This window comes from Orcinus orca, chromosome 14 (assembly GCF_937001465.1).
Source record: "Orcinus orca chromosome 14, mOrcOrc1.1, whole genome shotgun sequence".
NCBI classification, from domain to species: domain Eukaryota; kingdom Metazoa; phylum Chordata; class Mammalia; order Artiodactyla; family Delphinidae; genus Orcinus; species Orcinus orca.
In genome coordinates, this window is record NC_064572.1 from 16,023,934 (window position 1) to 16,051,835 (window position 27,902).

The 27,902-nt window shown below is 37.4% G+C and overlaps 1 protein-coding gene across 1 annotated transcript in view; it reads left to right on the plus strand.

Annotated features, from left to right (window-relative positions):
* Positions 1-27,902, plus strand: part of CHRM3 (cholinergic receptor muscarinic 3) — a 526,415-nt gene that overhangs the window by 115,748 nt on the left and 382,765 nt on the right. Inside the window, exon 2 of the mRNA XM_033412960.2 lies at positions 25,214-25,322. The gene's annotated coding sequence lies outside the window, so the exon portion shown is untranslated. The remainder of the gene's footprint in view (positions 1-25,213; positions 25,323-27,902) is intronic.

The following is a 27,902-nucleotide window of genomic DNA, read 5'->3' on the forward strand; positions in this document are numbered from 1 at the left end:
TGTTCCTTCTTACTAAGGAAGGGGCAACATAGTAAGAATCCTTGAAACTTACACTCGAAGTTTGAAGTAGCCTTATGATCTCTTTAGTCCTGCTTGGTCATTTAATGGTGGAGTTAGAAGTCTTAAATGTAAAGATAATGCCCAGGATTACACATCATTAGTAAGTAACATATGTCCAAGCAAGATGCCTGGCTCACAACTCTCTACTCTAGATGCTAGCACTACAATAGGAAATTAATTTCTCAGTAGTGATGTTTTGCAAATGAAAATATCATTTCACAGTTCCAGATAAGCTGATGAATGCAAATAATCAGAGTGACACATGTGGTTTAAGATAAAAAAAAAAAATCTGAATCCATTGTCCCCCGTATGTGAAAATGTTTTATCTTAATTTTTTTTATATTCTTATTTATGTCTCTGTTATTGTCATATTCTAATTCTGAAATTCTTATTTCAGTTTATTTTCTTGATCAAAATAGAACCAGGAACATAAAAGGTACCATAGAGGCATCCAGTAACAATTAGCAAGAAACTATTCACTGTTTGGTAGAACAGTGTTTCAGAAGGGCCAAAAGTATAGCTGAAGTGATAGAGGTAGAATGAAATTAATGGCAAGAAACGGCGTAATGGTGTCACGTAAAACCTTGCTGTTCAGATTTTTGTGATTTAGTACAAAAGTTACAATCAGAAAAAGAGTGGTCAGATCAGGAAATTGAATAAATAAAAGAATAAATTAATAAATGAGATATTCATGATGAGTATATTAAATCAGTTAAGTTTGTTAGAAAGTAGGATCTATAGGGTGGAACTGATAACAGGAGGGCCTGAGTTGTGGAATGCCTGTATAATTTCAAGGCACATTTCTCAGCTTTTAAGTGTTAAAACCACCCAAATCATTAAGCCTGCACCCTACCCTTCAACAGTTTTGAAAATCCAATAACCCCACCTGTTATAATTCTGGATTCCTACTGATTTAAATAAAAAATATATATACCAGTTTTGCATATTATTATTTGCTGTTTTTTTCCCCAAAAGCAGGCCTTCTATGACTTTCAAACTAAGTGCAAATTTTATTGACAGCGTATGTTTTTATCTTCTCAAGAAGACAGCTCCTTGTCATTGTTGTTTCCAGCAATTTGGCATTTGATTTCAGTCACTTCCCCTCCTGTCTGTAATACTTGAGCCATCATCCCAGCAACATTGCTCTGTATCTATATAGAGGTGTAGTTTTTTGAAAACATGGACAAAGAACTCAGTTATTTGTTGCCAGGTCCCTCCTTTGGGTTGGCTATTATCCAGCTAAAATTTCATAAATGTAACCAAGAAAATTGTTATCATAGGGGTTTTTCTGTTAAATATAATCAGTGAATTACTCAGACTGAAGTCATAACCTGAGCATGAAAATCAAGTTTCCTTTCCAGTTTTAAATTTTATTTTATTTTTTAATAATTATTTTTTTACTTGAAGTACAGTTGATTTACAATGTTGTGTTAATTTCAAGTGTATAGCAAAGTGATTCAGTTATATATATAATATATATTTTTTCTTTTCCATTATAGTGTATTACAAGGTATTGAATACAGTTTCCTGTGCTATACAGTAGGACCTTGTTGTTTATCTATTTTATATACAGTAGTATGTATCTGTTAATCCCAAGCTCCTAATTTATCCCTCCCCACAATTTCCCTTTGGTAACCATAAGTTTGTTTTCTATGTCTATGAGTCTGTTTCTGTTTTGTAAACAAGTTCATTTCTATCATTTTTTTAGATACCACATATATATATATATATATATGATATAATATGATATTTGTCTTTCTCAGTCTGACTTACTTCACTTGGTATGATAATCTCTAGGTTTATCCATGTTGTTCCAAATAGCATTAGTTCATTATTTTATATGACTGGGTAATATTCCATTGTATGTATACCTCATCTTCTGTATCCATTCATCTGTTAATGGACATTTATGTTGCTTTTATGTCTTGGCTATTAAATTTTAATCAGAGTGAACCACGTGTTACCTCAACAGTAAAAATAAATAAAATTAAATGATTAAATAAACATAAAATTTTGAAAAAAGAAAATGATAAAATGTAAGTAGATTATTTGAGCGGCAGCTTCTTTAGCATTCTTCCCAGTAGCCTGGCTTAGTTCAGAGGCCTGGTCAAGAAAAAGTGCTTCCAATCACTATTCTTTGATTTTTCTCAAATCTATCATATTTTTAGGGGAAAAAAATCTAATCCCTTATTTTAATACTTGGATAAATGAAGAAGTTTTTTTATATTGAGTTTTGTAAAATGAAAATAAGAGCAAGTTCAAGCATTCCAATCTGTCAACACAACATCCTTTACAAAATACTAACCAGAATACATTATTGTGCATTTTTGGCTTCATTTTTCTTATACAGATATCCATGTATTAAGATAGTCAACCTAATGTTTACTTTCCTAGCCACATGATGTTGTATTGCTGTATCCTAGTTTGATTACCGGTTATTATATTGTTAGGCATTTTGGTTTTCTCTCTTTTTAAAAAACTTTTAATCATGTATAGTATTAACAATTATGTACAGATTCAGCTATTTATTTGGGTTTAATTCAAAGGCTCAATTTAAGTTGAATAATGCAAATCATAACATATTCCCAGATTGTTCTTTAGAGAAATAAATGAATTAACTGGCAATATACGTATATGTACCACTTCACCTTCCCCCAACCCACTATCTCATGACAGCGTATATTTTTTTATTTTAATGCCTGAAAGTAGATTAAATTTGTGGCTCTTTACTCACTCTCACGGTGATGCATTTTTCAACAGGACAACTTTCTGTCTGTTTTATCATTATTTGGAATAATGTCAAGTAGGCAGGAGATGAGATACTATGCATAACATATTGTCCACCCCAGCGGTTCTCCACCTTGGCTGCATGTTACAATCAACCCAGGGACCTTTTAGAAACCCAGTGCTCAAGACACCCCAATTCCACTTAAGTCAGAGTCCCTAGGAGTGGTAATCAGGTATCAGTACTTATTAAATCTTCTCAGATGATATTCCACTGGGCAGCCAGGTTTAGGAAGCACTGATCGGGAGTTTCAGCTTGGTTGGATGGGGGATTGGAAGGAGAGAAGTAGTCGTAGCTCCGTCTTACGGGGCAATCAAAATTAAGTGGTATTGCCTGCCTTACTCAGATCTCTTGTGCTGAAGCAAACTCTACCTCACCCCTGACTCTTCTCCTGTTGTCCACATCCTCACCCATCTAGTCTCCACATTGGAATAACCAATAAGACAGGGCTCCTTACCCAGTAGTCCCTCTTCCTCTATAGTCAGTATGATCAATGTCTATCTTCTTCTTGTGTACTTTTTTCTGCTCCTTTTCTTTGCAGAGCTAAATCTTGCTTCCTGAACCTCCAAATTATGGCTCAAGTTGTACTCTCAATGAATAACTGGTATTTTTACATTAGAGTCCCAACAACTCTACTTCGTCCCAGTGTTTTTACAGGTACCAAGGCACACCCTGCCCACTGGATTTGACCTCTGTGTTGAATATGGAGGCTGGCCTGGGTACCAATGATTGCTAGCGGCCCCTGGCTGGGTTGGGCTCCCATAGCGTTAATAAGCAAGACATTTTCTGGCCTCAGCAAACACATTCCTGCTCTGATTCCTTTGCTGCAGTTAAGTGCAAGTGAAATGTTGATGCTATATTTGAGGACCGACTCCTATCAGATAGTAGGGAGCAGGGGAAAGGGACCCCTTTTCATTTATTAGATTTTTCCTTTTTTACTTTTATTTTCTACCAGCTGCAAACTACGTCTGTCTCATCCATAATGATAATAAGCATATGAATAATGATGAGAATAACTTTCACTGGATTCTTTTTACATTTACATACCAAAATGTCTTCTACAAGTGCTATATCTCATTTACTGCTGTAACAACCTACAAAATAGTTACTATACTTATTCCCATTTTACAGATGAAGAAACAGTGGGTAACATAAAGTTTCTTAGTCAAGGTAACATATTTAATAAATGATAGAGCTAAGAAGTTTCCAACCTAGAATTATTTTATTCCCAGAGCCTGAATTGTTAACCATTGTGTTGTTCAAACTGGACTTCTTAAAAAATATGCAAGGCCCTCAAACAACCTACTCCCAAACTCCATTTTATATCCTTCTGTGTTCTCACTCACTGCCACTTTCACCCACCCTTTCCTCAAGCACTCCCGACCTACTGGTTGTTCCCTGAACCTGTGACAACTGCATATCTTTCCCTGTGCTGTTCCTTAAGTGTGAAATTTTTCCTCTCTCCTTCCAGGTGAACTCCCACTCACAAATTTCAAGCCTCAGTTCAAATGTCAAACTATTCTCTTTGAAGCTTTAACTGAGCATCCAAGTTGGTTAATTGCTCTTTTCCCTGTGTTCTTACAGCATACGGTAAATATCTCAATCACAGCATTCATCACTTACTACCTGAAAACTTCTGACAATTTAATTAACCTCTGTAAGCCGCAGTTTCCTCATCTGTGAAGTTAAAGATAATCAAAGAACCTATTTCAGAGGCTTATGAATATTAAAAGATAGATAATGAAAGATACACAACTGCATATTATTTAGAAAGCATTTTTAAAATACTATTTTTATTACCATCTCATTGTAGACAGTTTTATAAAAATCTGTTTTCTCATACTATACAGTTAATTTCTATAATGATGGGTGTGATGACATGTATTTTGTATTTTTGTATTTTGCTAAGTGCTCAGCACAGAATGGAAACCTGTGAGCTCTTGCAAGTTCCTTAACTTCTCTATCTCCAAAATGAAAACGCTCATAGGGTTGATATGAGGATTAAGAGAAAATGTAAAACTGATTAGCATAGAAGGCCTTTAATAAATGTCAGTAGCTATCATTATTTAATAAGTGAGTAAATGGATGGATGGATGAATTCAAGAGGGAGTAAAACCCTTTCATGTTGCTGCTTTCTTTGTCTTATACTGAGATGATGGCAGATCACAGCTGTCCATGTCAGCCGTCTCTTAGCTAGACCTCGTTGTGTGATGGGATATGACAAGTCTTGAGATTCTGTCTCATTAATACTCAGCAGGACTGATTCCTGCTGTCGTGCAGGGAGTATGTGATGTATTGATCAGTGAGAGGCTTGGCACGTCTTGTTGAATGTCTCTTGTGGCAACAGGATAAACACTTCCTGTAGATCCCTTCTGTTCTGCAATGGGCTTTTGGCTGGCCATCTGTTTGAAGGTGCAGGTCATCAGGATGACAGAGTAAACAAGGTGTCCTCCTCTAAATTCTAGTGATCCAGCTACAGGAAATGCCAAAACATGACTTGAAAAGTGTAGTTGACAATCTTTGGTACAAATAGGACCTGTAGATCCTGGAACAGCAGAGGTTAGAGATGGAAATAAAAGAGCCTCCATTTAGCTTGGGATGGAGACAGTCGTAACAACATATTTTCTTCTGGAATAACTCAAAAAACCATTAAGGATATTCCCCTTCTTATTCATGCTTAAAAGACTAGTCTACACTAGCTGGATCTTCTTCCTCCTCTTCCATTCACTTTTCAACCCACTGATGTCTTTTTCTAGTACTTGAAGTGTTTCAGCAATGGTTCCCTTTGAGGAAAGAAAACAAGATTTTAAAAATTGTTACTGAAGAAATACTTGCAAATCTTGCCCTGTTTCCAGGGATAATACATCATGGAATATAGCATATCTTCAGTTTAGTGAGTACCATCTGCTCTGATATGATAGTCTGAGAAGTGAGTATAGAAAGCTCTAATTTAAAATGCCTTTCATTTTGAAGCTTAGATAGCTGATAGTTATGAGGTGTCTTGTTAATTTTGTTACTTTCACTGACAATATATTTCCTACCTCAGTCCATTTATCATTCATCTTTACATCAACCCTATAGTCATCCATCTTCAGAAGTTACCTGATGCAGATTCAGTACTAGCTTCAGGTGCTAGTCTCAATCCTTTTCTTCTACCAAAAATAGCAAACCAAATCAATGTATAAATTAACCAATATGTATAAATTAACTAAGTGTAAGTTGTTGTTTGAATGCAAAATTGGTTTAATTGGAAAAAAAATCAATTAATGTAATGTACCAAATTAATGGAATAAAGGGAGAAAACACACTATCATTTTAGTAGATGCAAAAAAGCATTTGACACAATCCAACATCCATTCCTGATTTAAAAACAAAAACAAAAAACTTTCAGCAAACTAAGAATAGAAGGACACTTTCTTAGCCTGTGAAAAACGGTATCTACAAAAAACCCTACAGCTAACATTATACTAAGAATGAGAGAGGAGCTTCAAGATGGCGGAAGAGTAAGAGGCCGAGATCACCTTCCTCCCCACAAATACATCAGAAATACATCTACACGTGGAACAACTCCTACAGAACACCTACTGAATGCTGGCAGGAGACCTCAGACCTCCCAAAAGACAAGAAACCCCCCGCGTACCTGGGTAGGGCAAAAGAAAAAAGAATAAACAGAGACAAAAGAATAGGGACGGGACCCGCACCAGTGGGAGGGAGCTGTGAAGGAGGAAAGGTTTCCACACACTAGGACCCCCTTCGCGGGTGGAGACTGCGGGTGGCGGAGCGGGGAGGCCATGGAGCTGCGGAGGAGAGCACAGCAGCAGGAGTGCGGAGGTAAAAGCTGAGAGATTCCCGCACAGAGGATCGGGGCCGACCGGCACTCACCACCCCAAGAGGCTTGTCTGCTCACCCGCCGCAACGGGCGGGGCTGGGAGCTGAGGCTCGGGCTTAGGTCGGAGCGTAGGGAGAGGACTGGGGTTCGCGGCGTGAACACAGCCTGCAGGGGGTTAGTGCACGACGGCTAGCTGGGAGGGAGTCCGGGGAAAAGACTGGACCTGCCGAAGAGACAAGAGACTTTTTCTTGCCTCTTTGTTTCCTGGTGCGCGAGGAGAGGGGATTAAGAGCGCCACTTAAAGGAGCTCCAGAGACAGGTGCGAGCCGCGGCTAACAGCGCGGACCCCAGAGACGGGCATGAGACGCTAAGTCTGCTGCTGCCGCCACCAAGAAGCCTGTGTGCGAGCACAGGTCACTCTCCACACCTCCCTTCAGGGAGCCTGTGCAGCCCGCCACTGCCAGGGTCCCAGGATCCAGGGACAACTTCCCCGGTGTTAACTTCATTAACAAATGAAGAGGAAATAGGCAGTCTACCTGAAAAATAATTCAGAATATTGATAGTAAACATGATCCAAATTCTTGGAAATAGAATGGAGAAAATACAAGCAACGTTTAACAAGGACCTAGAAGAACTAAAGGGCAAACAACAGTGATGAACAACACAATAAATGAAATTAAAAATTCTCTAGAAGGGATCAGTAGCAGAGTAACTGAGGCAGAAGAACGGATAAGTGACCTGGATGATAAAATAGTGGAAATAACTACTGCAGAGCAGGATAAAGAAAGAAGAATGAAAAGAATTGAGGACAATCTCAGAGACCTCTTGGACAACATTAAAAGCACCTACATTCGAATTATAGGGGTCCCAGAAGAAGAAGACAAAAAGAAGGGGACTGAGAAAATATTTGAAGAGATGATAGTTGAAAACTTCCCTAATATGGGAAAGGAAATAGTTAACCAAGTCCAGGAAGCACAGAGAGTCCCATACAGGATAAATCCAAGGAGAAACACGCCAAGACACATATTAATCAAACTATGAAAAATTAAATACAAAGAAAAAATTTTAAAAGTAACAAGGGAAAAGCAACAAATAACACACAAAGGAATCCCCATAAGGTTAACAGCTGATCTCTCAGGAGAAACTCTGCAAGCCAGAAGGGAGTGGCAGGACATATTTAAAGTGATGATGGAGAAAAACCTAAAATCAAGATTACCCAGCAAGATGGGTAGAAGATCTCATTCAGATTCAATGGAGAAATTAAAACCTTTACAGACAAGCAAAAGCTAAGAGAATTCAGTATCACTAAACCAGCTTAACAACAAATGCTAAACGAACTTCTCAAGGCAGGAAACACGAGAAGGAAAAGACCAACAATAACAAATCCAAAACAATTAAGAAAATGGTAATAGAAACATACATGGGCTTCCCTGGTGGCGCAGTGTTTGAGAGTCCGCCTGCCGATGCAGGGGAGACGGGTTCATGCCCCGGTCTGGGAGGATCACACATGCCACGGAGTGGCTGGGCCCGAGAGCCATGGCTGCTGGGCCTGTGCGTCCGGAGCCTTGCTCCGCAATGGGAGAGGCCACAACAATGAGAGGCCCACGTACCGCGAAAAAAAAAAAAAAAAAAGAAACATACGTATCTATAATTACCTTAAATGTAAATGGATTAAATGCTCCAACCAAAAGACGTGGACTGGCTGAATGGATACAAAAATAAGACCTGTATATATGCTGTCTGCAAGAGACCTACGTCAGACCTAGGGACACATACAGACTGAAAGTGAGGGGATGGAAAAAGATATTCCATGCAAATGGAAATCAAAAGAAAGCTGGAGTAGCAATTCTCATATCAGACAAAATAGACTTTAAAATAAAGAATGTTACAAGAGACAAGGAAGGACACTACATAATGATCAAGGGATCAATCCAAGAAGAAGATGAAACAAATGTAAATATTTATGCACCAACATAGGAGCACCTCAATACATAAGGCAAATACTAAGAGCCATAAAAGGGGAAATCGACAGTAACACACTCACAGTAGGGGACTTTAACAGCCCACTTTCACCAATGGACAGATCATCCAAAATGAAAATAATAAGGAAACACAAGCTTTAAATGATACATTAAACAAGATGGACTTAATTGATATTTATAGGACATTCCATCCAAAAACAACAGAATATACATTCTTCTCAATGCTCATGGAACATTCTCCAGGATAGATCATATCTTGTGTGACAAATAAAGCCTTGGTACATTTAAGAAAATTGAAATCGTATCAAGTATCTTTTCCCACCACAATGCTATGAGACTAGATATCAATTACAGGAAAAAATGTGTAAAAAATACAAACACATGGAGGCTAAACAAAGCACTACTTAATAACCGAGATACCACTGAAAAATCAAAGGAAACCTAAAAATACCTATAAACAAATGACTATGAAAACACGATGCCCCAAAACGTATGGGATGCAGAAAAAGCAGTCCTAAGAGCAAAGTTTACAGCAATACAATCCTACCTTAAGATACAAGAAACATCACAAATAAACAACCTAACCTTACATGTAAAGCAATTAGAGAAGGAATAACAAAAAAAAACCCAAAGTTAGCAGAAGGAAAGAAATCATAAAGATCAGAAATAAAAGAAAAAGAAATGAAGGAAATGATAGCAAAGATCAATAAAACTAAAAGCTGGTTCTTTGACAAGATAAACAACACTGATAAACCATTAGCCAGACTCATCAAGAAAAAAGGGGAGAAGGCTCAAATCAATAGAATTAGAAATGAAAAAGGAGAAATAACAACTGACACTGCAGAAATACAAAGGATCATGAAAGATTACTACAAGCAACTCTATGCCAATAAAATGGACAACCTGGAAGAAATGGACAAATTGTTAGAAATGCACAACCTTCCGAGACTGAACCAGGAAGAAATAGAAAATATGAACAGACCAATCACAAGCACTGAAATTGCAACTGTGATTAAAAATCTTCCAACAAACAAAAGCCCAGGGCCAGACGGCTTCACAGGCGAATTCTATCAAACATTTAGAGAAGAGCTAACACCTATCCTTCTCAAACCCTTCCAAATATAGCAGAGGGAGGAACACTCTTAAATTCATTCTACAAGGCCACCATCACCCTCATACCAAAAACAGATGCAGATGTCACAAAGAAATAAGACTACAGGCCAACATCACTGATCAACATAGATGCAAAATCCTCAACAAAATACTAGCAAACAGAATCCAACAGCACATTAAAAAGATCATACACCATGATCAAGTGGGGTTTATCCCAGGAATGCAAGGATTCTTCAATATACACAAATCAATCAATGTCATGCGCCATATTTAACAAATTGAAGGAGAAAAACCATATGATCATCTCAATAGTTGCAGAGAGATCTTTTGACAAAATTCAGCACCGATTTATGGTAAAAACCCTGCAGAAAGGAGGCATAGAGGGAACTTTCCTCAACATGATAAAGGCCATATATGACAAACCCACAGCCAACATCGTCCTCAATGGTGAAAAACTGAAAGCATTTCCACTAAGATCAGGAACAAGACAAGGTTGCCCACTCTCACCAGTATTATTCAACATAGATTTGGAAGTTATACCCACAGCAATCAGAGAAGAAAAATAAAAGGAATCCAAATCGGAAAAGAAGAAGTAAAGCTGTCACTGTTTGCAGATGTTGTGATAGTATACATAGAGAAACCTAAAGATGCTACCAGAAAACTACTAGAGCTAATCAATGAATTAGGTAAAGTAGCAGGATACAAAATTAATGCACAGAAATCTCTGGCATTCCTATACACTAGTGATGAAAAATCTGAAAGTGAAATCAAGAAAACACTCCCATTTACCATTGCAACAAAAGGAATAAAATATCTAGGAATAAACCTCCCTAAGGAGACAAAAGACCTGTATGCAGAAAATTATAAGACACTGATGAAAGAATTAAAGGTGATACAAATAGATGCGGAGATATACCACGTTCTTGGATTGGAAGAATCAACATTGTGAAAATGACTCTACTACCCAAAGCAGTCTACAGATTCAATGCAATCCCTATCAAACTACCACTGGCATTTTTCACAGAACTAGAACAAAAAGTTCACAATTTGTATGGAAACACAAGAGACCCTGAAGAGCCAAAGCAATCTTGAGAAAGAGTAATGGAACTGGACGAATCATGCTCCCTGACTTCAGACTATGCTACAAAGCTACAGCAATCAAGGCAGTATGGTACTGGCACAAAAACAGAAATATAGATCTATCGAACAGTATAGAAAGCCCAGAGATAAACCCATGCACATATGGTCACCTTATCTTTGATAAAGGAGGCTAGAATATATAGTGGAGAAAAAGCCTCTTCAATAAGTGGTGCTGGGGAAACTGGACAGCTACATGTAAAAGAATGGTATTGGAACACTCCCTAACACCATACACAAAAATAAACTCAAAATCGATTAAACACCTAAATGTAAAGCCAGACACTATCAAACTCTTAGAGGAAAACATAGGCAGAACACTCTATGACATAAATCACAGCACAATCCTTTTGATCCACCTCCTAGAGAAATGGAAATAAAAACAAAAATAAACAAATGGGACCTAATGAAACTTAAAATCTTTTGCACAGCAAAGGAAACCATAAACAGGACAAAAAGACAACCCTCAGTATGGGAGAAGATATTTGCAAATGAAGCAACTGACACAGGATTAACCTCCAAAATTTACAAGCAGCTCATGCAGCTCAATATAAGGAAAAGAAACAAGCCAATCCAAAAATGGGCAGAAGACCTAAATAGACATTTCTCCAAAGAAGATATACAGATTGTCAACAAACACATGAAAGATGCTCAACATCACTAATCATTAGAGAAATGCAAATCAAAACTACAATGAGATATCATCTCACACCAGTCAGAATGGCCATCATCAAAAAATCTACAAACAGTAAATGCTGGAGTGGGTGTGGAGAAAAGGGAACCCTCTTGCACTGTTGGTGGGAGTGTAAATTGATACAGCTACTATGGAGAACAGTATGGAGGTTCCTTAGAAAACTAAGAATAGGACTACCATACGTCCCAGCAATCCCACTATTGGGCATATACCCTCAGAAAACCATAATGCAAAAAGAGGCATGTACCACAATGTTCACTGCAGCTCTATTTACAATAACCAGGACATGGAAACATCCTAAGTGTCCATCGATAAAGAAGATGTGGCACATATATACAATGGAATAGTACTCAACCATAAAAAGAAACGAAATTGAGTTATTTGTAGTGAGGGGGATGGACTTAGAGTCTGTCATACAGAGTGAAGTAAGGCAGAAAGAGAAAAACAAATACCCTATTCTAATACATATATATGGAATCTAAAAAATAATAATAATAAAAGGTCATGAAGAACCTAGGGGTAAGACGGGAATAAAGACACAGACCTACTAGAGAATGGACTTGAGGATACGGGAAGTGGAAGGATAGTTGGCACAAAGTGCGAGAGTGGCACGGACATATACACTACCAAACCTAAAATAGATAGCTAGTAGGAAGCAGCCGCATTGCACAGGGAGATCAGCTCGGTGCTTTGTGACCAACTAGAGGGGTGGGATAGGGAGGGTGGGAGGGAGGGAGACGCAAGAGGGAAGAGATATGGGGACATATGTATATGTATAACTGATTCACTTTGTTATAAAGCAGAAACTAACACACCATTGTAAAGCAATTATACTCCAATAAAGATGTTGCAAAAAAAAGAATGAGAGACAATCTTTTTTCCCTATGATAGAAAAAAAGACAAGACGCTCAATTTAAAACTCAAAGTTGTACAGGACATTCTGGCAACTGCAATAAGGCCAAAATTAAATATAGAGATAAGTAAATTAAAGACATCCAGATTAGAAGAGAAGTAAATTATGCTTATTGGCAGTTGATGTGATCCTGTATGTAGAAAACCCTATGCAATCCATGAAAGTAGTAGTAGAACTAGTAAAGTGTTCAGCAAAACCAGAAAATATAAGATCAATGTGCAGTCAACTGTATTTCTATATACTACCAATGAACTTTCTGAAAATGAAATTAAAATAATTTTATTCACAAAAAATTAATATGTAGGATTAAATTTAGCAAAAGAAGTACAATACGTATACATCAAAAATTACAAACCATTTCTGAGGGAACTTTCTGAAGAATGAACATGTTATCTTAAAGAAGTTAATGAAGATTTGAATAAATGGAGAGCCATCGCATGATCATGGATTGAAAGACTTAATATTAAGATGGTAGTTCTTTCCGAGTTTATCAGTCGATTCAGTTAAAATCTATTAACATCCACTCAGATTTTTGCAGAAGTTGATGAGTGGATCCAGAAATTTATGTGGGAATTCACAGGACCCAAAATAATCAAAAGTTTTTTAAAAAGACAGATATACAGATCAATGGAACATAATTCAGAATCTAGAGATAAACTCGTACAATTATGAGTCTTCCACATATTAACATATGCCCCATTAAAGGAACCAGACACAAAAGCGTTTAATTTGTCAGGCATTCTGGAAAAACTGCAAGAGTAGAAAGCAGAGCAGTGGTTGCCAGGGCTGGGGAGGTAGAAGGGTACTAACTACAAAGGACACAGGTAACTTCCTAGGGCAGTGGAGATGTGTATCTTGATTGTGGGCATGGATACACTACAGTGAACATTTATGAAAACTCAACAAGCCGTATACTAAAAAAGGGTGAATTCCACCGGATGTAGATTCTTTCTAAATAAATTCACATAATTTTGTATTTTCTTTATGCTTTATCTTAAAATATAGAAAACAAGAATTGAAAGTTGAGGGATTTTTTTTTAAATTTGTCTTTTCTGTTTTTGCCATTTCAAAGATAAAAGGCTTGAAAGGAGTGCATTTATTTTCCCTTTGCTTATCCTGTTGACCAAACCTTATTCTCCAATGCAGGCAACCTAGTTTTCTACACTAGACTAGCTGACTTGCCATCACTAACAAAACCTCTCTCCCATGTACAGCACCGGCTGTCCTTTTCTCAAATTTTTCTGCTCTCATCGAGTCCACGTTCAAATAGATGTATTTTGGGAAGCTTTCCTCAATCAACCCAATTTGACGTGCACATCATCTCATTCTCTTCAGTAGCCCCCTCATTCAGATGTATGGAAATTTGTATGCATGTGATCTCTTTTATACATTGAATTATTTGTCTCGTGTCACTTCATAAAGTTGTATCAAAATTTATCTCATTCCATTGCTTAGTATACTTTTAGAAGAACGAGATTTCCTCTACCCAAGCCATATATGAGCCTCATGGGGACTAGAGTCAAGCTTTGTACCAGGACCACTCTGTTAATGAGTTTGATAGTAATTATAAAAGAATAAATAGGACTCATTTCAGAATTTGTTTCTTATTATTGTATTTGGCCATTATTTTTTAAAAGCTTTGGGGCCAAAACCAGGAAAAAAGTACATATTTGATAGAGATGATGAATTTAGATGAGGGAAATTACATTTTTTTCGCAGTTTTTTTGAGAAATAATTGAATACATTACTGTGTAAGTTTAAGGTGTACAGGAAAATTATATTTTAAAATGTTAGAGGATCATGAGAACATCTGATAAGAAACTTAAAAAATAGTTTAATGGAACCAATGACTATATTTAGGGATTGAGTATAACTCATATAGTTTGATCATGTCAGGTGTCATAAAATTCTACTTAAAATAGAATTTTTGTGGATTAAGTGTTACAAGATACCATGCACTTAATTAATTCTAAGGAAAATATGTCTCCTTTTTACTTTGTCTTGTAGAAAAGAATGGCTCTAGAATGGGCTTCTAAGATGAATTTTTCTTACAAGATATGTAGGAGTTCACTCTACCTGATAAAGTTTAACGTTAAGATCCTAAAAAAACAAAAAAAGCAAAGTGTACTGAAAATTGGGAGGTTAGGTATGAAAGTCATCAGGAATATACTGGAAAAATGTAAGAGAAAGGATTGCCTGGTAGTTGAATATCATTTTGCTATAAATGTATGCAGAATCACCTCTAACGAAATGAGAACAAAAAGGATTCAAGCAGATTCAACTGAGATATTATTTATGTCTTAAATTTTCACTCTATTAGTTGCATGAAACAGAAGATTTATTTTTGCAAAATGCCCCCTTAATTAAAGCCTTAAAGAGTAATATATTTGGGGACATTTTCTTTCTCCTTTAGGGGGAAAAAAGGCCAAATCACTCTGTTTTTAGAAAAGAAAAGCATTCTGTTCTTCCTATTCCTCAATTTTTATGTGAATATGATAATAAAACCTACTGAATAAGACCTCCGTAATTAAGCTCAGTCTTCCATGATGGTAGACTATACTACATTAGCAGTGAGGCTAATCTGCCTGCCACCTCTGTTGCCCCATCGAGTACAGGCTGACTTGGCTGTTCTGGCTGGTTAGCTGGTTGTCCCCTGCTATTTTCCCTCACCGTTACATGAGTGTCAGAATGGAAATGTTCGTTAGAGAACACACACACTGATATACGCTTCTACATCCTTAATCTTCAAAGCATTTTCACGTGTTTATTAATTTACCCCATTTCATAGATTGGGAAGTGAATCCCTGGCTAGATTACTATCATATAACAACATCATCACGATGCCAGAATTTGCTGCCACCTCTCACCTCCAGAAGTCTACCTATTATTTCTGATTTCAGGAACATTCTCTGTGACAGAAGATAAAGAAATTATTGTATGGTGGAAAGTGAATGAAATTTGGCAAAATTCAACCTAAGTTTGAATCATCAGTTTCTTAATCTGTTAAATGAGGCTGATATATATTTTCAAGGTTGTGATAAGGATTAAATGATACAGTCCCTATTTGGAACAGCTGGCATTTTACCTAGTTCGCGGGAGAAGATGACTAAATGATACAGAATAATAAAAATAATAATCTGTGCTGTAGTAAAGCTGTCATTGATTGAAGGGTGTAATACCACTGCTAGGAGCTGCTAAACTTCAGTGAAGACTTACTTAGGAGATGCTGTCTTTCTATAAGCATGCTTATCCATCCAAAGATATTCCAGTACCTTCCAGGCAACTGTGCTACCTGCTGTATAGGCAGCAGTGAGCGAGCTTCTGCTCTCATGCAGCTTACGTTCTAGGTGGATTTTCAGTATTTGCAGCCTGGGCTGCTTTTACAACTTTCTTCCACCAGATGATTATACTTTTATCAGAACCTGAGTAGTAGAATTAATTCAGCACCAAATCTTTGTTGAGGGAAGCAAGATAGACTAAAACTTGGGAGAAATCTTTCTGTTAGTTAATATTGGTATTATGCACTCAGCATATCTGGGGCAAAAAGATCTCAGTCTATCTGTCTCTTCTCTCCTAAAAGGGAAGTTCATCATGTTGCTGTCATATTACCAACTTTCAGTGGAACCCCAGTCACCAGGTCTTACTTGAGACCTTTCTTTCCTATCTAGTATATTTTAAGTCCTTTGCATTTCTTTTTTTCCCCCTTAGGCCCTGTGTTTCTAGAACCCCAGACCCACATTGAGTGTGGGATCTACCTTGTGAAAACACTTTCACACTCTTGTCAGCAAATTCTTCAGGCTCCTTGTGTTGCCCTTGGGTTTTGCTTAGGCCTAACAATCCTGTCCTATTGGGAAGATCTTTTTTCCCCTCATCCCTACATTTGTTTTTTCGTTTGGGAATCTCAGCTGTTTTCCTGGCCTGGACCTGTTGTTGGTACTTCTGAAGCTTGTTCCCTAGAATCAAGGAGTCAGCCTCATGGAGGTCAGTGGCTTTTGAGGGCGGGGCCATCGGTTAGGCTGGAGTAGAGGCAAGAGCTGTGAAAGAGGCTGTCATCCGGGCCTTTGGGTACAGGCTGTTGCAGCTTGACCTTGAACCAGAGGGATGCAGCCTCACCTGGAATTGCTGATGAGGCTGAGGCAGATTAGGTATCTTGAACAGCATGCACTGTTTTCAAGTTGCAAGCCTGCCGCGTGTATGAGAAAGCATGCTTTAGACTTCAACAATGCATTGCTAGTTCCAAGCCTGTGAGGCGTCTTAAGTCTGTTGCTCCCGACTCCCTTCTGTATTTGGAGTCCAGGAGGCAGGAATAACATTTGGTTTAGGGTTATGTGACTATCCTCATGGTGTCACGTTTCCTTTCGTTGGATGAATTACCTAAATTCTAACCTTGGCTTTGGTTTTCCAGTTCCCAGAATGTCCAGAGGAGAACGTGGTTTGACTACTCCCCATTCTATCTCAGTAATTTATTTCTAGCTGAATAATTTACTTCTAGTCCTAGCTGGAGGACATGGTTACTAGCATTCTCTTGGCTAAAGGCATTCTCCTCCAATGGCAAACAGTCTCTACTTGGATGGGGAACATAGCTTCAAGATTAATACTCATGAGCTGTGACTGAGGAAGAAGGGAAACTTTGTGAAGAGTGCATTCTACTAACTGGCTTAGAGTTTACTGGTGGAGCTGCCAGCCCGTGTTCTTATGTCCATCAGGAAGTTGGAGGCTTATGGAATTCAGCGGGTAACTGCGAGGAAGGTCAGTAATCTTAATGGTTGGCCTCACTGTATAAATGCATAGTTTAAGAACAATCTGTGTATATACACATATGGTAGAGGCGTTCCTATCCAAAGCCTTTATCGTGCCCTCTACTTTAGAATTATTGCTTGTTCTTTGTTTCTTAATAATATCCTTGATATCAATTTGTAAGTAACCTAAAACATACTTTCTGTAATATATAAGTGGGAAGGCCCTCTTTTTATCCTTATTTAAAATGATACTTCCCTTGCTTAAATGTAGAGGTTAGAGGAGACTTGGGCTAAGAGAGACAGCTGTATGAAATGATGCATCTGAAGTACTGAATGCAAAAGCCACACTTGCTGCCATCCTAAGTGATGAGGTTGTCCTCTTTCTGCCCTAAGCACACAGTATTCTGTTGCCCTGTTTACTTGCAGTCTTTCTCACTTAGTCAAGAGAGATCTGAATATTAGTACTAAGGAATGCTTACTGCATTTGTCTTTAACTGTGCCCTGGGATTAAAGGAAGTGCGATCACTTCCAAAGACTAAATGGCATTTGTGAAATTTGTAAATATTTTAACTCCAAAACATACCCGAGGCATCTCTATACCCAAGATACTAGGAAGCCCTCAGCTTTTTGAAAATCGTCATATCCACTTGAGCTAACTATGATTTCTGAATCATAAGTCATTTCATTTCAAGACAAAACTAGGAAAGTATCCAAAGACATGCACGAAGATGGCCATCTAAAAGTCCAGGCTGGTAATGTGAAAAGAGAAAACCCCAACCTGAATATTTTCTATGCTTTTTTGGCTGTCTTCCTTCATACTGTGCTTCCAGGAAACCAAAGGCCTTTTCAGGTTTCAGAATCAAGAGTGCACGGGCTTCTCAAGTACTTGAAAGTAATTATGCATTCTAGCAGACAGCTTAGAAGTTGTAAGGGCGCCATTTCCATCTCAATGTAAATGAATATTTTGCCTCTGGATGTATTCCGGTAGAAAGCTTCCTCATTCCCATAGTGGGTCCTATGAGGTCTTAAGGTAATAATTAAGCTTGCTTTTCTTTCTTTGTTTTTTCTTTTCTTTCATTTCTTAGGTTTCAAAGGTGACTTTTAAGTTTGCTTTTCTTGGGTTCCATCTCTAATATTCCTAGCATATTTCAGGTGGCCGAGGTAGTCATAGACTGCTAATTTTGTTGCAGTTTGGTAAAGAAATACCCCTTTAACTACCCTGCCTGTTTACATATCTGTTGGTCTAGTAACAATTGTCTTTGTTTTTATCATCCATAAGTTAACTGGTACATTGACCCTGTTGTCCCTCCTAACATTAAGGTTCAGAAATTACTTTCATTTGTTCCCAAACTTATCTGTTGCTGTTATTTGGGAATGTTTAAGTGAATAGCTCTCTGATATGGAATTGTGTTTTGAAGGATAACTTAATTCAGCTCCCAGATTCCACCACCCCACCTAACATCCTAATACCTTAGATGCTCAGGGTCTGTGATGTTCTGCTAAATTCTGCATTTGCAAAGAGTTCTATTCCCAGGAACCTTTCTTTTACTAATAAAAGAATTAGATTGAATCAGGTTTGATTCCTACATTTGCTCACTCACTGGCTATTTGGCTGTAAAATTCACTTGATAAGAACTGCAGCTTTTTAAAAGATGGATAGTAATAGCAATTCTGGAAGACATTGAAAAGAAAACAGATACGCGTGTAAAGCCCCCATCAAAGTGTCGTGCACAGGGGAAGGCACATAAGTAACACTGATTATGATGATGCTCCTGCTAAAAAAGGACAGGTAGAGGGCTTCCCTGGTGGCGCAGTGGTAGAGAGTCCGCCTGCCGATGCAGGGGACACGGGTTCGTGCCCCGGTCCGGGAAGATCCCACATGCCGCGGAGCGGCTGGGCCCGTGAGCCATGGCCGCTGAGCCTGCGCGTCCGGAGCCTGTGCTCTGCAACGGGAGAGGCTACAACAGTGAGAGGCCCGCGTACTGCAAAAAAAATAAAATAAAATAAATAAAAATAAAAAAGGACAGGTAGAAGAGGAAAAGGAAGAGAAGCGAGGATTGGGGAGAAGCAGAAGAGAAAAAAGAAAGGGGAGAAGCAGAAGAGAAAAAAGAAAGGGGAGAGCAGGAGCGTGTAGTGGCTGAAATAATGAGATTGTACCATTTGGGGAGGGCTTTCCAAATATCTCTTTCTTTCATGTACATAGTTCTCACCTACAGTGCAATTACAAAGCATTATGAGAGACTCTGAAAGGTTGTTTTTCCTCTTTTTTTTTTTTAAAGGAGAAGCCAATAGAAACTGCTTTCCACTTTCTCTGTGTTGGCTTTGCCCTAACTTTTGACCTTCTTTCTGCATTAGCTCACCTCCCCAACGCCACTCCGTCTGCCAGTTTAACCACTTCTGTACCATCGTGACAGCACTGATTCATAAGAGAGCCCTTTATCCGCAGTCTGTCTAATGGTTGTGTCAACCCAATTAGATAACGTTGGAGTTTGATTTAAAATTTAAATAGAGTTGGAGGCCAGCTGTCTCTGTTTTGTAAACTACATATGAAAAATAATCCACTGATTTTTGTCTAGTTAATTTAACTGTCCTTTAGTTAAACTTAAGAGAGAAGATGACTGGGACACTAGGAGAGCAAATGTAGACTAAACATAGAAGTTAATTTTCAGTACAACTATTCTTTAAACTCTAATAGCCAATAAACATAAACATGAAGTGACAGTTGCCTCATTACAAATGTAAACACACATATAAACTTGCCCGGTAGCAATTTAAACCAGACTTAGAGATATACCTCCTACTTCGCTTATGCCTGAGCCTTTTTCACCGAGGCTGTCATTCTTTTTGGTTTATTATTTTCTACCTTACCACTGTGGCTATCAAATGCAGTTACTAAAATAGTTAAGCCTGGTGAAAAATAATTTTAGAGTCAACGAAGAAAGAAAAAATACTCTTCAAATAGTCTTCAAGTTATGGAAAACCCAGCTAAAATGTATATTTTCATCCGGAATATCACTATTTGCCTCAGACCTAACCATTAGTTTGCTCAAACCATGGATAAATCAGGAGTTAAACTCTTGACATAATCATCATAGGGAAGAGAAGCCACCCACTCACACAGGAGGAGACGCTTCTGATTCCTAGATGAGTAGGTTTCATAGCTTTGCAATCAAGGTCACTTTCCTGCACCTTCACTGGTAAAAGGTGCTTTTGATCAAACAGAATTCTTTGAATTTTTGTACCTTTGTTCTCTTATAATGTGATGAGAATAAAAGAACATTATATGCTTCGTGAGTGGGTGACACTGATTAGAACTGCCTTCAGAGGAAAGTCTGAAACTAAAAAGAGCAGTGAGCTGGATAGCCTCTGGTGGGGTTAGTTTTCAGATAGCTGTCTGAGCACAAATCCACACGTTTTTGAGCCTCAACTGTTGCTCTTGTCAAATATTCTCACCCTTTTTTGGATAATGACTTTTGACACTATTCTTTTTGAGGTTCTGCTGAAATAGCTGTCTCTTTTTCTCATATATATGTGTGTGTATGTATCACATATATATAATATATACATATAAAACCTTTGTGTATAGGAGTTAGCATCATCATATGTTGATTGCTTATGCTAATTGGGAAATATTAAAGTAAACGATGTCTGTTTTAATTAGAGTCGATGGTTTAAATGACTCCATTTCAAAGAAAACTTCAGTCATTCTTATTTTTTAAATCAGCCCCTAAATGTTTCCACTCCTAACAGCAAAATAAATAAATGGACAAACAAACAGCTCTTTACTGAAACAATAGTAATATATTATCTTGCTCGGAGAAAAAAATGAGCTTTCAAATGTGGAGAAGGTCTAGGATGTTATCACCACTTTTAGAAATGTATATACATATCTGTTTTTTTAAACATAAATTTGAACTCAAGCAAATTTTCACTTTTTCAAATAAATTGATGAACTTCAAATAAGTTACCTATAATCGAAAATTTTATTATATGTATCACACTGTCTTCTAAGTTTTGTTAAGCTACCCTATGTGGAACTGCCTGTAATTTTAATGAATCTATATGTAATATTTTATATTCTGCATTTATGTACACATTTCCTTATATCAGCATAACTTTCATACTTATTATAGCAATAAAGCATCATATACATTTAACAATGTAACATTCCATAGTGTTGAACTGATTCCCTTTTGTTGGGTTATATTAATAATAGTAGTAATAACAGCTACCATTTATCAACTGTTTGCACAATTAGTGTTCTGTTAAGAACATCTTTTTACAATGTAGAGACCAAGCTTAGTTTCTTATATGGCAATGCCTAGAATTTAGAATTTGATATACTTAAGTCTCTACTACCTGTGTGATACTAGTCAAGAAAAAATTCTCTTGTTTCCTCACCTTCAATTTTCTCCTCTGAAAAAAAAAAAAAAGAAGAAGAATAGCTACTTAGAGGTTGTACCTACCAGAGTCTGGCACATGGTAGATGTTCAAGATATGGGAGAAGTTTGTCATTGGGGACTACTTCTAAAGATGATTTAATAACCAAGTGTGTAAAATGAAGAGATTTGGACGATTTTGTGCATATTTCCAAATGGTGTTGCAGGATAATTAAGTGGTCAGGGTCACCAACAGAGTTCTAAATGTCCATTTTTTATGTATCAAATCCTCACCAACTTTACCTTTCCATCATTCTTTATTTATTCCTTAAGAAAATAATAGAGCCTGTTGTTCACCAAGCATTGATGAAGTCACTGTTTGACTCCAGGTTGCATCTTGCATGAAGGAGGTGCTGTCCATTCAGTAAGGATCAAAAGACTTGGGGGCAGTGTCCACTGCGAGGTCAGTGAATAGGCAGAAATGTAGGCCAAGTGTATGTGTGTGTGTGTGTGTGTGTGTGTGTGTGTTTCCATTGCCATGTCTGTCTTCCCCATGAGACCATAGTTTTTCCTCTTGATGTATCCTATCAATGCACTTGACCAAGATATAGCCTCCTGGGAAAGACACATGTAAATAAATAATAATACAGTATTAATCATAAAAATAGATTTAATGCGCAAAATCTTGTGGCTGTATATTTCTGCCTAAGGGATTAAGGATGGCTACAGAATTCCCTTCTGAATTAAATTCTTTTTCAAGTGAATACCGTCTTACCAGTTAAATAGAGAAGAGCCCAAAGTTAAAAGGTGTAGTCCACCTAGAGAAAATAAGGTGCAAAGTCAAATGTGACAGCATAGATGAGACCTACATGTCCGGCAGCCATTTTCCTACAGGTAATGATCGCGGTAGTTGATTGCTGTTAGAACAAGAGGGTGAGAAAGTAAGCAGGGCCAGAAAGAACATACGAAGCTGCTAAGTATCCTGTGCCTCCCATGTGACAGGCAGTATGCTGGATTTCTTATGCATATTTTGTCCTACAACTCTCAGAATAACCCTGTTGAAGAGGTGATGGAAATAAGACTTAGAATAGAAAGTAAGTTGTCCAAGGTCGTACAGCAAGAAAATAAGTGGAATTGATGTTCAGACCCAAGTCTTTGAGATCAAAACCCCTCTTCTCTTCACCAAGATGCAATTAAAATTTAAATGGGAAACCACTTAAGTGTCATTCCATTTATTGGGGTGTAATTAACTTCTCTAAAGATAAATCTTTGGGATTTTATCCTGTGTTGTCTCAAACTTCATCAAAAGCACAAAGCGGATGTGCTACAAAACATTATTTTAACTTTCTTTGATATCTTTCAAATGCAAATACTTCATCTATGGTTTCCTTGTGTTATGTAGCAGATTCTTTTTTATATAGTCTTTGTGCTTTGTTTTGTTTTGCTTCATCACCTGTTTATCCATCCTTAGATATGGCCCACCATTTGCCCTTCTGTGGGATAGATGGAGTGTCTTTTACCTGCGTAGGGTTTCTCCGTTTGCTCTCGTAATCTTCTTCAGACCTTCAGCAAAAACAACAAAACAAAACTGGTTGCCTAAGTTATCTGCCTTTCTTGAGGCTGGCACATATGGGAAGAGAATCAGAGCCCTGGAGGTTTGATTTCCTTCATGAGAACTTCATTCTGCTGTATTGAAAACTGACATCCTGGTAGCCAGATTTCTCCATCCATCCTCATTGGCCCAGCCTGTGTGCCAGATTGAGTGTGGCTGAATTTACCTTCCTTTCTGGTGCTTCCTCCAGGGAAGAACCCCACTGTCCCCAGAAAAACTCCTGCTATATTCATAATATTGCATTGTCCATGGGTCTTTGTAGGGAAGTGGATTCCCACCTCCTGCTTCCATTCTGCCCTGAAGCAGCCCCTTTCTCTAGTATCATCCCCTCCAAATTGAGAACTAACAGTTTTCTAGACCAGAAATCAGCCAGTGATTTCTGTAAAGGGTCAAATAGTAAATATATTTTAGACTTTGCAAGTCATACTGTTTTTTTCACAACCTCTCAACTCTACTGTTGTAGCATGAAAGTAACCAGAGACAATATGTACGTGAGTGGTTGTGGCTGTATTCTCATAAAACTTTATTTATAGACTCTGAAATTTGAATTTCAAATAATTTGCACTTATATGATTCTTTTAACTTCCTCCAACGATTTAAATGTGCAAAAACCATTCTCAGCTCACGGGCTACCCCAAAACAGGCAGCAGGCTATGGTTTGCCAGGCCCTGCCCTACATAGGCAGGGTGCTGAGACGCTGTTCGTCTGCAGGGTAAATTAGGGTCTGACCATCAGAGTCTCCAGTCTGGCTGCTTCTCTACAGCATCTCCAATCCAAAGCAGCACTTAGTTTCCTGTGATCATGAAGTTTCTACCTGGAGTCTTCAGTCATTTCAGTTTTCTCCTCTGTTGGGATCTGACCACAGGAAAGGTGATTAGGTTTTGTTAGCCAGCTGATGGCCGACCTAGAAGTGAAAGGTGGATTTTTTCTTTTCTCCCTCTCTGGAAAATTTTTGTTACTTTACCTTTTGCTGTTCTTCAGAAACCTCTCCAATTGAACTAAATTAAACTGACTACTGACTAGTTTGTAATTCTTTGAATGATTCTATTTGAACTTCATTCACATGATTTTTACATGTTTCTTCCTACTTTTTCCTGAGATTGTGTTGCAAACAGGAAGACAAGTTTGGCAAGTAAGTGAAAGGACTGACAAAGCAAAAAGTGTGACTTGAGACAAAAGATATTTTCCAATTCCTACTTCTGTTGATGCTGTTATTCATTTATTTACTCAGCAAATATTAGTGTGTGCCAGGTACTGTATCCCAAAACAAGATCTCACTTTACATTTTGGCATACAAAGATGAGTAGAATACAGTGCTTGTCTTCTAACAGTTTTAACAGTTTCTAACAGGGAAACAAAGATACGTCTTTATATAATCCTCTTGGTATCTGCTTTTCATATTGTAATTTACATGGAGCACAAGTAAGCATAGGAAAAAGTGTGTGCTTGGCACACTCCACATGATACGGAGAAGAAGCATAAGCTATAGAATAGGGACTTGGACCAACTGCCCTGCTCCTCTAAGCCTTAAATGTTGTAAAGTGAGGAGATTATCTACATTGCAGTTTTGTTGTCAAGACTAAATGAAATTTCGTACAGAGATGTGCTATAAATGCTCAGCACATAGCCCCGCCCCCCAAAAAATTTACATCAGAGTATGTTAATTTTTTTGGTTTAGTTTGTTATTAATAAGTTTATAGCCTCCAGTAATGTGATACCAGTTTACTACTAAATTTATTACTTCCTAATTGCTACATAATCACTAAATTTATTACTTCTTTACTGACTGTACAGTGTGTTTCCACTGCTATATTGCTCATAATATGGAAAACAGAGGTGTGTAAATTAAAGCCCTTTCATTGGATTGCTTGTCAGACTTTTTTTTTAATGCTGCAGGTTGGAAAGATGCTCTTGTGCATATGGTATGAAATGGTGTTTACTGACTGTCCTCTCTTTGTGTGCCTGCTTAGGTCTGAACAGTGATGACGCTTGTTTCAGTTATGAGTCGCTCAGTGGACTGTGGATTGACTGAACTGTACCCATTCCCATCATGATGTACACCACCAAGGCTCCTCACTAGTAAGTATTCTCTATTCAGTACCATTTACATGGTTATATATTGAGCTCTTCAGCACAGTGTGCACTTACCTTGCAAGAAGTGTACAAAATACTTGCGTTTGTTTTGCTGTTATGAAATTGGCTAGACTTAGTCTATGTACCAACCAACTGCAAAAGGAAAAAATAGGTTTAGATGTATCTGTTATGTATATGTGTGCATACTGATATGGTAATATATATGTATCTAAATAGGCAGAGTTTAGAAGTGTAGAATTTTACCTCTCTTTTAACTGAATAAAAAGTTTCAGTGTCTTTTGGTTCTTTAATATCATATAAATCAGTGTAAGCCTGAAAATTTTACTTAGTTTAATACTGTGAAACATTTCAGTTTTATTGCAGTTTTATCTAACAGGGTATCTAATACACTTGCACTTACACAAGTATCATACGGGTAATTGACATAGGTTGTTTATGGTGTCATTAGGAAATTCTACTCAATTCCCTTAATTTTAGTTCCAGCTCCAACATTTATCATCTGACTAGTCCCTGAAATATCTAGGGCTCAGTTTCTTCATCTGCAAAATGAGAGGAAGAATTTCTGCTTTACCTAATTCACAAGATTAAAGGACAAATAAGATAATGAATGTGAAATTATTAACAGTAAAACCCCATAAAAATAGATATCGTCTGTGGCTGACTGTTATTACAAGTAGGGAGCTGGAAATAAAGTTGTGACCACAGTGTTCTTTTTAAATTGGTTAATAGAGTCTAACATTTTATTAGTTATTCACCTAAGAGATAAATGATAAAATTACACTTAACGTTAACTCATGACCCCAATTATTTTTTGTATTTCAGAAAGTTATGTTTAAATGAAATATGAAAAAACACGTTTCTCACACACACTGCACACACAAATCCCCACCAACCATAATAATTAGGTTTCTACTTCTGATCTCCAGGATGTTTACTCTATTATAGTTTATTTTTAGGTGTTTTATTCTTGGAGGAGACAAGATACACTAGATACTTATTATGTATCATTTAATTTCAGGATCCCAAGGGAGCAACATAGAAATTCGATCAGATATTACTCCTTCAGTTTAATGTATTAATTTTTTTGTTTACTGAAATCTCTTTAACACCTCATCTGACCATTCTCTTTAGCCAACAGAATACAGCTAGCCTGTTTAAAATAAAAGACTGTAAATGAAAATCTTGACAACTATATTTAGTAATATTGAGAAAGACTTTTCCACTAAAATTAAACAAATTATTACGTAACCGGGTCAGTGCAATAAAACTGGTTTGGAAATTCTTTTCCAGAAATTAGTTATGATTATCATTGAAGAGGCCATGGTTTATTACACAAATAAAATTTTTACATATAAGTGAAACAAAAATCTTAAAAATAGGTAACATACATTCACTTGCTGATATTGTAGTGTAGTCCTTAAGTATGGTGGTGGGGCCAGGGGTGGGGCAGGGAGTGGTAGAGTCAGATTGCCTGGGGTTACAACCCAGTTTCATCATTTTCCTGCTTTGCAGTGTTGAACAAGTCACTTAACGTCTCTGTGCCTTAGTGTGCTCATCTGTAAAATGGGTCTAATAATAAGAGTATTTATCTCATAGGGTTGTTGTGTGAATTACATGAGTTAATGTGGTCAAGCTCTTAGGAGCACTGTGTGACAGTAAGTAACCAATCAGCATTAGTGATTATTATTCACTGGATGAGCATGGGATTTTGGTGCTGACTATAGATTTTGGAATCAGAAAGTCCTAGGTTCAAAACCATTTATGAATTAATGGTGAAATCTAAAGTAGTTACTGAACTTTTTGAAGCCTCGGTTTATGAGAAATAAAATGGGAATAATTACAATATACTCCATAATGCTTTTGTTAGGATGGTGGAACACAGCATCTGGCAAGAAAGGGTAGGCTATCACCATTGGGAATTGTGAAGGTATAATTGCAAATTACTATGTAAGGCAATTATAAAGTAATGTAAATGAGAGATTCTCTGATTCTGAAAGTGTCTTTGCAATACGTTGTATTTAGGGGACTTTTAGAAATGTGTTCAATTATAGGATTTGCTTTGTTAGATCCAGAATTTCAAAAAAGACAGACAATAATTTAAATCAAATTACAAGTACAAACATAACAAACACGGCGTCCTGATTTAAAAAATAAAGGTGACAAAAATCCATTGGCCTTTTTTAGGCCTAACAGAGAACATCAGCTCATTATTTAATTTGTTAGGAAGATTGGGCTGTTACCACATTTAAAATGGCTTTCTGGAAAGAAAAGGAAGAAAGAGGAAAGGAGATGGAAATGTAGAATATGTGTCACAAAACAATGGAGAGGGAGGGTTTGAACTTCCACTTTCATAACCCTAGGCTCTAAGACAGACTCTCTACTTGTTCTTGTTATGAAGAAATTTCAAGTATTGTCTTTTGGGTTTGTATTGGACAAAATTCAGTGGTTGGAATGGGTGGCATTTTTCGAATGAGTCACGATTTGTTTCCAAGGTGGAAAATACTGATAAGCTGGGGCCGTAATCCAAGAGCAGATTGTCTGGCTGCTATATATCAGTCAGAACAG